Raw genomic sequence first — 6283 nt, forward strand, 5'->3', positions numbered from 1 at the left:
CTGGGTATCAGGGCGCCACGTAACGATACGCTTAATCCTGCACAACTCCGTGTGATTTCTTCCACATGGGCACCAAAGTCCGAAGTCGGTGAAATCGGTGACACTGCCGTAGGTGTCAGCCATATTGTTTGGCTAAAAATGGCGAAACTAGTGCTTCAGGTACTTAAGGTATTTAGTACTTGCACTTAGCTTTCTGGTGTATAAGTGCCGATTTATGATGACTTTAAGTGAGGATCTGTTTGTGAAGCGCGTTAGGTGCCCATCAGTTACTCGAGTCATAAGTTCAGAATACGCTTTTTTTTTTAATACGGGCATGTCAATAAGCTCTACACTGTCTCACGGACGGCAGAAGGGGCTCAAAGCTAGAAACCTCAAGCCAATAGCCCAATAGCCCAGTTTGGGTCGGCTTAAGAGTGGCAAGACTGACCTAGTAGCTATTGTTTCAGCCGACTGAGGCTGAAGAACGGCAAAAGCAGCCCAATTTCGGCGGATGGAAGTCATTAGCTCAGCTAATATGGGCGGGATGACGGCAAATTAGACCCAGTCACGGAGGAAGGAAAGGTAGGAGAGGGCATGCCCAGCCGGCGTGCGGTGTGAAAAGTGTGGAGGAAATGACATCATGGCAGCCATATTCACTGGGCGCAATGGCGGCGTTGCTATGGTTACGTGTTGTGCATTGGAGCTGGTCTAGTGTATCGATGACATGATACGCCTGGTAGCCGGTGGGGAAAAAAACCCGATTTATTAAACGTCAGCTGGTTATATGCGCTGAATGCGTGCGTATCAGGTACATCTCGACACAGTTCATGCGCATATCTTGCGCCACGTGTACGATACATCTTTCTTCTTTCAGAAAACAATAACAGAACAAGAAAACATCGCACCGCTTCCGCAAGGTTAGTACATTGTCAGTGAAGTGTTAGTACACTGCTAGTGGCATGCACCAAAAAGCACGCTTCTGGAACTTGTTCAAAGTCTCTGTCATAGCCTAAACGATTTGGTGGTCTACGTTGCCTCTGTGATCTTCGGAGTGTTGAAGCGTTCGTCACTGATGCCCCAGTTGAAATCAACTGTTCTTGTGCTGACGCACCTCCACTGCTGTCGAGTGGCTCGTCTTCAATGTCGTCTTCGTTGTCATCTGAAAAATCACGCACAAAATAATCTCTGGTTCGCAACAAATCTCTCCTGTTAAGTCATAGGATCCTCCCCTCTTTTGTGACCACAATGTAAGATCTAGGTTGTGTGCAGTGCTCCACCACCCGCGCTTTTGTGTCCCACGAATGCTTCTTTAGACGCACCACATCACTGCGCTTCAGAGCTGGCAGGGGATGCATCTGGCTGTCTGTCTGACGATGCTTGATGCGGAGACATGGATCACCTCCGAAGTCCGGTATGCTTATTTTCAGTTTCCTGCCCTGGAGAAGCTCCGCCGGTGCCGCGCTGCCTTCCAGGGGTGCTGTCCTGTAGGGAAGCAAACCGAGCCGAAAGTCTTGTTTTGCTTCATCAGTTTTCTTTAAAATCCGTTTCTCTACTTCTAACCCCTATTCTGCTAGACCGTTCGATTGTGGGTAGCCAGGGCTAGAAGTGACATGCTGAAAATCATACTTTCGCGCGAACGCGGCAAACGACTTGCTCGAAAAAGGTGGCCCATTGTCGGAACACACTTCCATTGGTATACCATATCTGGCAAAAATGGCACTTCTTGCTTGGATAACCGTGACAGCCGATGCATCTTTGAGCATTTCTACTTCGGAAAAGTTCGAAAATCCATCGTAGACGCATAGGTACGTATTGCCGCCGTAGTGGAAAATATACCTACTCGGCTCCATGCTTGCTCAGGTATCGGTCGCATCTGCAATGGTTCACGGGGCTGGCTGCAGGCAAATTTCTGCAAACTGAACACTTTCGTACAAAGTCTTCAATGTCTCGACTCATTCCAGGCAAGAAAACGCTATCACGCGTTCTGGACTTGAACTTCGTGATGCCTGAATGCCCTTGGAGGATTTTTTTTATTACTTAATGCTTCATGCTAGCAGGAATCGCTATTTTGTACCCTTTCAACAACACACCTTGCACGTGTGAGAGCTCTCCGTTAAACACTTTTAGCTGACCATCAATAGGTGTGTTTTTGCTACGGAATAAAAGCACACTCACGGCGTGTACCTCCGCAAGGTCGTCGGTGAAATTGTTGCAGTTGACAGTCGCCCGGAAAAGCATATCGGTGAGCACGAGGTGTTTCCGTGGAATAAACGTAACTTCCACGTGGTATCGAAGCAGGCGTAAAAAAACAAGCGTTGCAGCCTTCGTGGCATGTCTCCGATTGGTTTCTGTGAAATCGCTATCAGTGGGTGGTGGTCTGTTTCCACGATAATCTTACGACCATATGTGAAATGGTTGAATCTTTCGCACCCATACACTATTGCCATGGCTTTCTTTTCGATTTGCGAATACCTTTGTTGAGATTCGGTGAGCGATATAGACGCGTATGCCACAGGCTTCCACGTGCCATTTTCACACTCTAACAAGGCAGCACCTACTCCGTTTTGCGAAACATCACATGAAACTTTGGTTTCCTTTTTTCGATCGAAAAGTAATAGCAAGGGCTGGCGACACATGCTATCACATAGAATCTGCCATTCTTCAGCGTGGTCATTAGTCCATTCAAAATGTGCGTCGAGCTTTAATAAGCTCCGAAGCAGTACCGTTTTCTGAGCCAAGGATGGCAAAAACTTGCTGAAGTAGTTTGCGACACCCAGCATCCTTTGAACCACATGCTTGTCTTTTGGTTCTGGCATTTGAGTCATGCCCTTCACCTGATTAGGATTGGGTCTGATGCCCTCATGACTAATTACGTCACCTAGGAACTTTATTTCTTTTACACGCACCGCACACTTATTCGCATCAAAAGTTAGTCCAGCTCGTTCTGCTGCTTGCAAGGCAGACTTGTGTCGTTGATCATGCTCCTTCATTGAAGAGCCCCAGATCATCACGTCGTCAACGTATGCCTTTACCCCTGGCAGATTCTCAAACACTTCATTCAAAGCTTTTTGGAACACCTCTGGAGCTGAAATGCCGAACGGTAGGCTCAAGAAGCGGTATCTACCAAAAGCCGTTGCAAACGTGCAAATTTTTGAAGTTTCTTCATCCAATAGTACCTGTCGGGTGGAAACCAGCATTAGCATCGAGCCGGTTGAACACTTTTGCGCAGGCTAGTTCCGCTTCTATGTCCTCTCGCGTCGGCATTTGATAGTGCCCCCTTTTCATGCATTGCTTGAATTTCCTCGGATCTATGCACACTCGAAGCTTTCCATACTTTTTACGTAATATCACGAAAGGACTCACCCAATCCGTAGGCTCTGTCACCCTTGCAATGATGCCGCCTCGTTACATACGCTCCAGTTCTTCACGCAGTGGTTCTCGCAAGGCTAGTGGAATCCGCCGTGCTGGTTGGACCACCGGAACTGTATCGTCGCGAAGTACCATGTGCTAATGGTGCTTGACGCATCCCGTGCCACAGAAAAGCCGCCAGAAATCCTCCGCTACGCCTTCCGCTGTGCTATTTTCCACGCTGTGCACTCGGCGTGAAACCAGATGAAGACATTCACATGCTTGCAGTCCCAAGATTGCTTGACCTTTACGTACGACGAAAAATTGAAGGACTGCGGTATGTCCGTTCAGTGTCACATCGGTTGTTATTTCTGCCGCAGTGTGTGATTTAATTGCCGCTGTACGAGAGTACAACTGAGCAGTTGGACTATAAAAGTGGTTTTGGCTCCATCTTGGTGACGAAACTGAAGGGAATGATATTTGCTTGCGAGCCAGTATCGGCTTTAAAGCTCACTGATACGTGAGCAACGTTCGTGCGAACAAGCCAGTCGCGGCAGCTGACCTTGCTTCTCAAGGATACATTCAGCACATCAAAGCATTCTTCATCGCCAGTGAGCTCGTTGACTTGACTCCCTACTTTGCTAGAAATTGCGAAGTGGTTCTTCCGCTGGCAGTTGTAACAAGCACGCCCGAACGCAGGACACTTTCTTGGCGCGTGTGATCACGCGCATCTGGGACATACGTAGTGTGGTGGCTTCCTGGCGTTGCTGTTTCCTTGTCTCACTTCTTGATGCTGTCTTCCTGGCGTTGGGAAGTTCCGAATTGGATCCACTTCATGGTCCCCTAGCCACGTGTTTTGCTGGGCTGCTGTTGCTTCTGCTGCCTTGCAAGTCTGTTACGCTTTCTGTAGCGTGAGATTTGTGCTCCTTGGCAGATTCTCTCGTAGTTTTTGTTTTGTATTTCAAAAACAATCTGATCGCGGATCATGGAGTCACGCAAGTTTTCAAAGGTACACAGACGAGCTTGTGTCTTCAAGTCTCGCAAGAAGTGCTTAAAAGGTTCCCCTGGCTCTTACATTCATTTTCTGAACAAGTAGTGTTCATATGTCTCATTGCTCTGGCTCTCACAGTACTCGTCAAACTTTTTGACTACCGTAGCGTAATCGGTGTTGCTTTCGCCTTTCGAAAAAAGGAAGGTATTAAATACCTCTATGGCTTCTTCGCCTGCAGTTGTCAGCAGCAACGCAGTCTTCGTCTGCTCTGGTCGTGGTTGTCCGGAAGGTTCTGTAGCCGTCAAGAAGAGCTCAAATTTCTGATTGAACAGTGGCCAGTTCTTGCCTATGTCTCATGTGAAGCGTGCTGCATCCGGCGGTCGAACAAATTCCATCCCGACTGCTGAGCGCGCCGTGGGCGCCTACGTGTGCGTCGATGGGTGCGTGGCACTTCTGACACCATGTATCGATGACACTATACGCCTGGTTGCCGGTGGGGAAAAAAACCCGGTTTATTGAACGTCAGCTGGTTATATGCGCTGAATGCGTGCGTATCAGGTACATCTCTACACAATTCATGCACATATCTTGCGCCACGTGTACGATACAGTCTAGCAGTGAGCGGCCGCACCTGGCGGTAGCATGTGTGTCTCCCGAGTTCTCGTGCTGAGCTGTGGCGGACAATATCCGTGCTCTGCACCACGTTATTGATTACGCAATGTTCTCCTGATAGTTACTGTATTCTTAGCAACGTTTACAAATTTTTTGTCCATCACGGGGCTTCAACAGTACGTAGAACGAGTGCGTATCCATATTTCGTGCGGCGGATGACGCGTATGAACAATTAGTGTTCAGCGGAATTGCTTTGGGCACCATGACGAAGCGGAACGATGACGAACGCCTTGCAGGTCAGTGACGGTTGTGCAGTGCGCCTGCTTGTGACAACGAACGACGCTGTTGAGCCCAGCAAGACGCAATGAAGACCATGCGCACATACGTAGTTTCATGTTGTGTGTGTGCAGTAACAACTTGCATGAGGGTATTAAAACACTTTTTCTTTTCCGCTTCGTATACTCTCCCCAAGCATCGCATGTAATCTCAACGTAACATGAACCGCGTTCAAGTGTCACTTGCACCATGCTCAAAGTCACCACGGTCGGAGAATGCTGACACCGGTGAGTTTCACGCGGAACACGGACACAGTGACTGGACGCTGCGTCGGCCGCGTGGCGGAATGCAACTGTAGAAGGCGAACGACCGATCGTGTTGTGTGTACAGTTGCTGAATTATAGACGTGAAAACACTCACCGTTGTCAGTGCATCTAGCGCGCGTTTTTTTGTACTTGCTTCGTTGTCGGTGAGCTGTTACTTTCTGTTAATAATGGTACGAAATGATTTCCCCGAAGGTGTCGCGCTGGCCCAGAGTGTTGAGCCCCGTTCCACTAGTTTCGGATCGTCAGGACACGCGCGGTGCGCAGCTCACGTGCTTTCCGAGCCGAAGAGAAAGTCGTCCCTTGTGCTTTACATTCGAATGTAAACAAAAGAGGAGAATTTGCCCAGTCAATATGGCCGACTTCCGGCTCCATCACGTCTTCAAAACGAGTGACGTCAGGGCCTCTCCTACCTTTCCTTCCTCCGTGGACCCAGTACTGCCGGCGAGAATCCAATATTGGATGAAGGATGGCAAAACCAGCCCAGTGTTGCCGGCCAGTCATCCGCTCTGCCGACATAGGCTGAAGAAGAGCAAAAGCGGCCCATTATTTGCCGATGAAAATCATTGTCTCAGGCAATATTGGCGGGAAGGCGGCAAATTAGGTCCGATATCGCCGGTCAGAATCTAAAAGTGGCTGGAGGACGGCACAACAGACCCAGCGTTGCCAGCCAAAGTCATCCGCTCATCCTATAATGACTCACCGCCAGTAACACTGGGCTTCGACTGGGCCTCGCTTGACCGCCGTAAAACCA

Source organism: Rhipicephalus microplus, chromosome 7 (genome assembly GCF_043290135.1).
Source record: "Rhipicephalus microplus isolate Deutch F79 chromosome 7, USDA_Rmic, whole genome shotgun sequence".
NCBI classification, from domain to species: domain Eukaryota; kingdom Metazoa; phylum Arthropoda; class Arachnida; order Ixodida; family Ixodidae; genus Rhipicephalus; species Rhipicephalus microplus.